Genomic DNA, 9,123 nt, shown 5'->3' on the forward strand with positions numbered 1-9,123 from the left:
AGGGAAAGAAAGTTGCAAAGAGGAAATTAGTCACCATTTTAAAATAAAAACAAATTTTACATCTTGAATATTTTTTACTATTTATTTGCTTTATAAAATTGAGCATTTTTTAAGTTTTCAGACCTCCTCAGCTATATAGAGTACTGTCTGCTCTATGCATGGACCTTTTGGCATTTATAGTGTGCCCTATTCTCATCAAGCTCCTGCTGCTATTGCATTTCTTATACTTCCTCAGTTACATTACAGGTCCACACTGCACACTGAAGTCATTGAAGTAAATTTAAATCTGCTAAGAAGCAGCTCCTAATGCAGTTAATATGATTGACTTGCTATGATTTTAAGATGTTTGCTGAATTATTTAATTTATGCTTTACCTATGTATGGCAGCTAGATTTATAATGGAACCTTTAACTAAAATCTTGAATATGTCTGTAGTATTTCAGCTCTGCATGGAAGCAATCAAAGGTTGTAATTTCATTTTTCATGTGCAAAAAGCCAAATCCCACTAAGTTTGCTTTCATCAAAAAATGATCACTGACTCTGACATACAGGCAAAAGATGACACATGAGTTGAAAAGCAGTGTCTGAACACCTGGCATCAATATTAAAGAGGTAGATATAGATATATATATATGTACACACACATATATATCTTCAAATATGTATCAGACATAAATAATATTCCAGTGTCTGGATTCTCTAATGCAAAGATGCAGGTTTACAGTCCTTCAATCCAGTCAGAAAGTAGTGAAAATCAATGACTGGTGCTATGAAGAAAGAATAAAAAACTATTTTTGCCTGTAGAATTTCTGAGTTCAGACAGGATGACTAAATTCAGCTGTGTGTGGGTAAAAAGAGCTGCTAACTGGCCACAGTAAACCAATAATTAATACAGCAGAAATAACTTTTGTATCACTTTGTAGTGCCAGAAAAAATCATAAGAGTGACCCATTATGTACAAGGTAGCATATGGTATCAAAGCTCTGCAAAACTAACCAAATTTTTATGTTGGTTTGATTGTTTGTTTGTTTGTTCTTTTGTTGTAGTTATCATGTTAATTGAATAGCTGTTCGGGGGATTTTTGGTTACAATACACTAGTATCCAAACTCTATGTGGTTGTTTTAGCAGATTTTACTTAGCTAACAGTAAAAAACTATCTACAGGCAGGCCTCAGACATTTTTTATAAAAATGGAAAAACATGAACTGAAGGTAGTCAAACCTAAAACATTACGATATTGGACTACTATGGCAGTAACTGTGTCATTTAAAAAGTAATGTAACTTGTGTCTCTTAGCCTCAATTTTTCTGGTGCTCATTTGTTCTTGATGGTGAGCCACGTGAAAGGGCTATGATAAGTTAAAAAGAAATTTTGGTTCTGTATCATGGAATGAAACAGGGGTTTGATTAAAAAACCATAATTAACGAAAGCACTTAGAGGAGTCTTTCAGTTTTGTGATAGCATCTGCTTATTTTATTGCCTTGTTCAAAAAGTACAGACAGCTGTTCAGCCAGTTAACTTGACTCTTCCCTTGGTGTATTAAAAACAAGCAATAGACCACCAGGACACAAATTGTTGCTTTCACTCCACTAGCCGTGCAGAGGTAAAGGGAATGGTGAATACAGGAGGAGAGTGTCCTTAGGTACAGCTGGGATGGAGATCTGAGCAATCTGGTCTAGTGAAAGGAGTCCCTGTTCATGGCAGAGGGGTTGGAACTAGAGGATGCTTAAGGCCCCTTCCAACCCGAATCATTCTATGATTCTATGATTCTACATAAAATTTGGAAAAGATTTGTAGTATGACCTAGGGCTGTTCTTTGGGAGCATCCCCAAAGGACAGTGTTTTATAACCATGTCTTCTAGAAGTAAGAGACAAGATTGGGTTTTAACAAAAATTGTGGCTTCCTTGCACTTAAGTCGGCACTGATGATTCCCTCCTGTGTTATATAGTAACTCATTTTTGTGAAAAGTGGGAATATATGAAAATACCTATAAATGAAAACTGCAGATTTTCTTAGCTAGTTTGAATTAGTGAAGCTGGCTATACAAGAAGGATGTGATACAGGTTAAAGGCCAGTCTGTGTCAGGGTGCCTTCAGGTTTTTCTCTGGAAGCATAGAACACTATGTTTGGTTTTCATTAATTTTTTTTCCTTCGGTGTTTACTGGAAAATGCACTTTGCATTCTGTTTCCTTTGTACAAAATGTTTGAGTAATCTTCTCATACTTCTCTGTATGTTTCTGTCTCACTGATGGATTTTCCTTCTTTGGTTCATTTACACCCAAAACTTTCTTCAGGATATTAGCTAAAGACTGTATAACTTAGTGGGAAATGTTCTTTGCCACTGTATCTTCAAAGGATCAGTTTAATAAAATCCTGTATCCATTAAATTTCTTATACCTACTATGTCACCATATTTTACCAGTAATTGAAAGTAGTAAGGCAAATATGAGGATTCACACCTTTAGGCCTTCTAATACAGATTTCTCTTGACACAACTAACAGAGCTGACAGTATCCATACTTACTATGGGAATAAATATCAATTATATTGGCTGTATTCCTGCCTAATTGTTAGAAATGTATTTTATATATACATATGTGTATATACATATGCAGAGATATTTTTAAAAATATAAATAAATTGAAGTATTTGATTTTGAACTTCTCCAGTGTGCCAGGTACTCTACATAATATACATTTTTTTCCAGGTTATATATTTACTCAGTCATCAGAGGAACTGAAATGTAGGTAAACAAAGTAGAATGTGTTTTGTAAACTAAGTTATTTATGGCAGTGGAATAATTTACCAAGCCCTTGTACTTCTAGCATATGGTATGTACATTATCGGCTGTGACAACAGAGAATTTACGAGAAAATATGCAACATATATACATATATGTCTGTATATGCAATACAGTTTGTTGAATGAGGGGTTAAATATCAGAAAATTTGTTCACTTGCAATTAAAAATGGTAAAAGTACTATAAAAAGTAACTTATTCTTTTGTATATAAAGAAAATAGGCTGGAAAAGCAAAAATTTAAACCCTGCTTTTGAAATCATTAGGTGGTTTTTGAATGAATATTAACCCCCTGATTCAGTATGGAGTAACTCCTCATTAAGACTGAAATCAATAAGATTACTCTCTGGCCCTTTGTCCTTGTCTTCTGACAGTGCTGCCTTCTGAAACAGTATTGGAACTGATACACAGCCTCAGAGCTGGCTCTGAGTAGGCGCATTTGTCTTTGTATATGAAATACTTGCTGACATCAAAACACATATTTAATCTCTTTCAGAATACAGAAATATTTACAATATATTTAAATCTATAGATTTATATTAGTTTAACATAGTCTAGTTTGTATTTTCTAGGGCATGTCATTTACTTAGGTATAAATAATTTGGAAATAACAAAAATATTACTGTATCACAAAACCCACACAAAATAAATGCAAATTTTGATTGTCTATGCAAACACTAATCTCACATTCTGTTTTCACATTTGAATTGAGAAGTATAGGTTTGTTTTTGAATTGAAATACTATTGATGCCAGCATGTGCTTATCAGCTCAGGATAGAGAAGATGCCTCTGCTCCCATGCTCTTACAATTTGCAAAGAGGTTTTTGTCTTAAATGTTGGGGTTTTTTCCTAGAAAAGTGACAGCTCATTAGAACTCATTACCAGTCAGCAGCTGTCACAGAGCATGGATTTCAAACTTGTGGCAATACATCTATCTCTTCATAAAAGCTTTCTCCAAAAAATGGGGACACAATTTATTTTGTCATTAACCTCTAATGACATTATATGGGGCTGCATTTACATGTTTTGATCTGCTTAAGAACATTTCAAAATTCAGTAGTTTAAACTTGTGTTATGGTATTTATTCCTTTTAACATGTTATTTCTGCCATCGAAAAGCTGTAAACCAAAAAACGAAGTGAAAAGCAAAATATTTCATCACCACATTCTGTCACAGAAACAGGAGGCAAATATTTAATTTCATTCTCCTTACAGTCTTTTTTGCAAGGAAAGAGGGATTCCAGGGAATTCATTGCTTCAATCAATGGAAGAAGTGAATTTAAGCTAGAGAAGGTTGACCAGAAAACTCCCATCTGTATCATCAGGCACTGTAAGGTTAGTGTGTTATACTGAGGAACAAAGATGTCTAGGGAATATTAGCAATGCAACTTCAAAGACAGTAACACTAATTTAACATTTCTGAACAAGTGTATTCCAAAGGTCTTACTTCTGAAAAGGATTTTACAGCCCTTACATTAAAATTAGAAAAAAATAGGATTGTTATTTGCAGACCTGGAAACAATATGAAATGATCTTATTATTAGAACATTTCTTTAATCTCTTAAAAAATATAAAATGAAGGATTCTACACAGTGTTGCAGGTCTAAATGTTAAAAACCACAGAAACTGCCCATGCTGTCAAATCAAATATTTTGCATCCTTAAGCAGAAACTTGAATTAGAAAATGCAACCAGCATTTTCCTGTTGACAGTGCATTTATTAAAATCTGAAGGCTCAAAGGTGCCTACAGCAGGCTACATGTTCAATAAGAAAACAGAAAGAATGTGCAGTTTCTCATGCAGTTTAAGTCAGATATTTTCTGAAAAAGAGGAGACAGAAATGTCCTGATTTATAACATCTTATGACACTGATGACACTTTTCTGCATTTCTTTGATCCTTAACATCAGTCTTTCTTTGTTTTGGTGGGGTTTTTGTTTGTTTACAAAGCATTTTACAGTGCTTTTTTCTGTTTCTACTTGATATAAAGCAGATAGGTGTGCCAAATTACTGTCTTACAAATGAGAAAGGTGATCTGTTCTTTTGTTGACTATTTTGACTTTTAAACAAATGTTTTCTCATTTTACCATCTGCCACTTGCAGAATATTTAAAGTGTGTAACTAAAGAATTCTATTAAATATTTTATACAAAGCAAAAATCCCAATAACTGTTATGTGTGACTGCCAAAACTTAGGAGAAAAGAAAATAGTATGAAACATTAAAGAAAGGTGGGTTATTAAAGCACTTTTTAAGATTTGAATAAGCACATTTGGATATTTTAAGGACAAAGGAGTGTTACCTACCTTGACAATTGAGACTTGCCCCTGGATTAAAAGCAAAACAAATTTCCCCTGGAGTTTCTTTAATTTGCCTGAACAGCTTATTTTGTAAACTAATCAAAATCGTGACTCAAATAAAATGTGTATGAAAGCAATCACAATAAGTTCCTAAAATTTGTGATGCATGCCTGTCATATTACCCTAATCATAGCAATAGCAAGGATTATTTATGCTAAAGCAAGGTTATGTACAGGAATACTTGCTTTTCCTCTCTTTTTCTCTGTGATCCTGTACTTGGGACCTGTGACAAGTCCTGTACCGGCCATGCACACCCAGAGCCTTTGGTATCAAGCAGATTTCCAGAGCGGATTTCCAGAGTGGGCTGGCACTGACACGCCTTGCAGCTGGAATGAATTGCCACCCCCCGTGGAGATACTCTACCTTCCTGAGCTGCACCCATCAAAGCCAAGCACTGCAGGATGAAATCTGAAATGCAGATATTTTGCTTGGGGAATCAGCATGGTGGAATGCTTCATACCAAGGTTACTCATAATGGTTTTGTATTTCCACTAGTTACTGTAGACTCTGGAGCCAAAGGAAAGAGCAAGACATCTCCAAAAGGTGATTCCGCTCCCTTGCAGATGACTCCCAATACACCAATAAAGCTGGATAAGAAGACTCTTCCCCTGAACACCAGCATACTTAAAGTGAAGATAAGGAGCATGGGAATGTGCCACAATTACCTTATTTTCTACATTTTCAAAGAAACTAATGAATCATGTTAGTTTATATGAAGATTTTGGTCCTGTGGTAGGTGTTAGGACTGTTCTGTGTACATTGGCCAGACAGAGGACTTAGGAAGACAGACATCTAGCTTTTGAATCCTTGCCAAACTATATAGGACAACTTGTAACCATGAATATTAAGTCTAAGCCATAAGCTGAGATAGGCAGAGTGTATTGACCTCTGCCAATAGGCATTTATGTCATTTCTAGGAACTCTAAAAGTAAAAATAATGACATCTGCAGAGTACAAGTCCTTCCAAAATGAAGTGGCCTTGAGATCACAACTTAGGCATGTTAAGTCCTTTCCTGATACTTCGATTTATGTCAAATGCCAAAGATCACAAAGGCAATCCATGTCAGAGAAAGGATTTGACCCAACACCTCAGCTCCTGAGTTAATATTTAAAATACTCTACAAATCAGTCTATCTTTTTGACAGTTCACTATGTGAGAAAGTAATTTCTTTCTAGGCAAAACATGTTCCAGATGTTTTGCATTTGTAACCATGCTTGAGGAAGAATTATGAAAGCACGTTTGGCTCCCATGTTAGAATTAACAATGAAATTCTTCCCATTTATGAGTGTCTGGACCTAGAATTTATATACGGTTTTCACTTTCTAGAGTCAGATTCATACCTATTTTTACCCCAGCTGCCCTCAACAGAAATCATGTTTCTTGTGCATGGATACAAAAGACTTTTTGCTCATAATAAAAATGTCTGAGACTTAATTTCTTTAAGGCCAGAATTTTGTTACTGCTAATATAAAAAGCAATTTCAACATTGAATTGAAAATATGAGGGAACGTAAACAAAGGGGAAAAACAGATTTTAATATTTCCTTCAACGTATATGACATATGCCTAATTAAAACAGTGCAACTGGCTTCAGCAGAGGTTGGATAATGTTTGGGACGTGAACTAGCAAATAGTTCATTTCTTGTACCCTCTGCCATTAGTATTGTGCCTGTTATTGTTCCTTTTCTTATCTCATTACTGTTTTCAGTAACTTGCTCTTATCTCAGCCTGTAATGCTTACCTTTCGTGCTTCCAATTTTCCTCTCCAGCCCACAACAAGGAGAGGGAAGGGCAGGAGGAGGGGGAAGTGAGCAAGCAACACATGGTTTGGAGTTTTTCAGTGGGAGCACTAAATTGGGGAATGCCATTCCTAAACCATGACCATATAAAAGTGAATTCATTATGATTTAAAATTTAATATCAATATATTAATTATAATCTAAAGGTGTGATAATACTTTTTGTGCTAAATCTGTTTTGGATTTCATTTTATTTTAGTATTATTAAACAGTTTTACATTGTGTAAATAAAGAGTATCTTTCTCAGCTTTATCACAATTTATGATTTCTTTATAGAGATTTTGCAGTTTGTGAATCCTTTTCCAAAAAAGCTAATCACAAGTCTCTAATAGGACCTCTGACAGGATGAAAACAGTAGTCTTTATTTTGAAGTACAGACAACTGGGAAGGGTAATGAAATCTTGGGAGGCAGAAAAATAAGAATACTATTTTTTTAGAATAAGCAAATCAATTTAGCCCTAGTGAAGGACAGAAAATTTCTGACTGAAAAGGGAAAATAATGATTTTCTAAAAAAAATTACCCAAAATTCATTGCAAGAAAATGCTATTCTCTGAATTTTCAAAAAATGTGAAACTTGTTAAATAAAATATACAGTATTGTATCAGAATAAAAAGCCAAAAATTAACAGGAAGCAAAAATGAAACCTTCATTTTTTTATTAAAAAATAAATTTATCTTTCATAAAATATATTTATAAAAACAAAAGTTAAAATGGCTAATGATACTGATTCTGTTTTTCTCTAAAGCAGCTGTCTCTAAAAATCATTCTTGTTCTTACTCCTGTTCATACAGTGAGTAAATTGCTTCACAAAATACATAAATAAATAATATCCCTTATTACACAGCCCTGGTTCTGATTGAAATCTCTGCCTGCTTTGGCATGCTGCAGTAGTAACATCTATGTCCTATCATTTATGATTTAAACTGTTAAGGAAGAGGTGATATATGGCAAATTTTTTCCACTGTCTGTCTGTAGAAGTAAATTTTAATCTTTAAATATAGTGTAGTTGAAAACTGTACGATGAAACAAAGGAGTGTGTACAGCAAGTGACGCAGGAAATTAGCTCTGTATGAGAAAAAAAAATAGAAAACCCTTACAGAACAGTAAATGAAAATTCTTTAGAGTAAATTGCTTTGCAAATTATTAATAAAAATAAAGAAATTATGATTTATGCTAATAACATTAAATTCTTGATTTATTTTTCAGGCGATTTCAAAAGAAAGCACTAGACACCAGTTTATCATGGTGTTCTTGACAGAAAATTTCACTGCCTTGGATGGATTCTCAAAGTGCTATTACAAGTAAGTATTTCCTTATTCTGTGCAATACATTTACAATTAAAGATTGTAAACTACTCGTGTGCATTCTGACAGTTACTCAAGCTTTAGAAAAATACTAACTTGGCTATGGAATTGAGCTTATTTGACTATAGAAAGTAGCAATATGCCTGCAATTTTCACACTGCTGTTCATGTCTTTTTATATGGAGCTCCAGCTGTCTCAATGGGAAAAATAAGGGCTGTAATTCATTGTAAGGGGAAAAAACATCAGACACACTTCTAGTTATTGGGAAGTGTGTTTTTTTAACATTTGGATCCTCTTCTGCTTCACTGCTTCCTTTCTCTTTGCAGAAACCTCATAAGCAGAGGCTGATTTTTAAAATTTATTTAAATTTCTGCCAAATATTTCAGAGTCCATTGGACTCCTGAAGATATGTATGGCACATCCTTCAAGTGATAAGCTGAAATTTTTAATTATTTCTGACTCGGGTATTTTTTCTCTTAAGTTAGCCTGACTAAAATTTGCTCATTTATTTATTTCTTTTAGGTGAAACTTTTCATGCAATGGTCCCTGAACCTGGCACATGGAAAAAAAAAGTCATATGGCATCAGCTGAAAAGATAAACATTATAATTTTTTTAAGCAAATAATCACAACTACTTCTGCCACCATGCCACTCCCTCGCCACAAAAAAAAAAAAAAAAAAAAAAAACCAACAAAAAACTACCACAACCTCTCAGAGAGAAAACATGGAATGGCTTAAGTAAAATTTTTTGAAAAATACTTTTTTTGGGGACGAGCTGCAATTTATGTAGTGTTCTTTATCAGTAGATCTCAAACTTTCTTGCAAATATCTATTTTATAGCAAACTGACTCAGGCACAGTAATGTG

The 9,123-nt window shown here is 34.0% G+C and overlaps 1 long non-coding RNA gene across 1 annotated transcript; it reads left to right on the forward strand.

The window, feature by feature from the left end:
* Nucleotides 1-3,931: 3,931 nt before the first annotated feature.
* Nucleotides 3,932-9,117, forward strand: LOC108448782. The gene is made up of 4 exons (XR_001864800.1): nucleotides 3,932-4,133; nucleotides 5,650-5,697; nucleotides 8,160-8,254; nucleotides 8,780-9,117. It is a non-coding gene; the product is annotated as an uncharacterized LOC108448782 (long non-coding RNA).
* The last annotated feature ends 6 nt before the right edge of the window (nucleotides 9,118-9,123 follow it).

The sequence above is a fragment of the Corvus brachyrhynchos genome, unplaced genomic scaffold (genome assembly GCF_000691975.1).
Source record: "Corvus brachyrhynchos isolate BGI_N302 unplaced genomic scaffold, ASM69197v1 scaffold87, whole genome shotgun sequence".
Lineage (NCBI taxonomy): Eukaryota > Metazoa > Chordata > Aves > Passeriformes > Corvidae > Corvus > Corvus brachyrhynchos.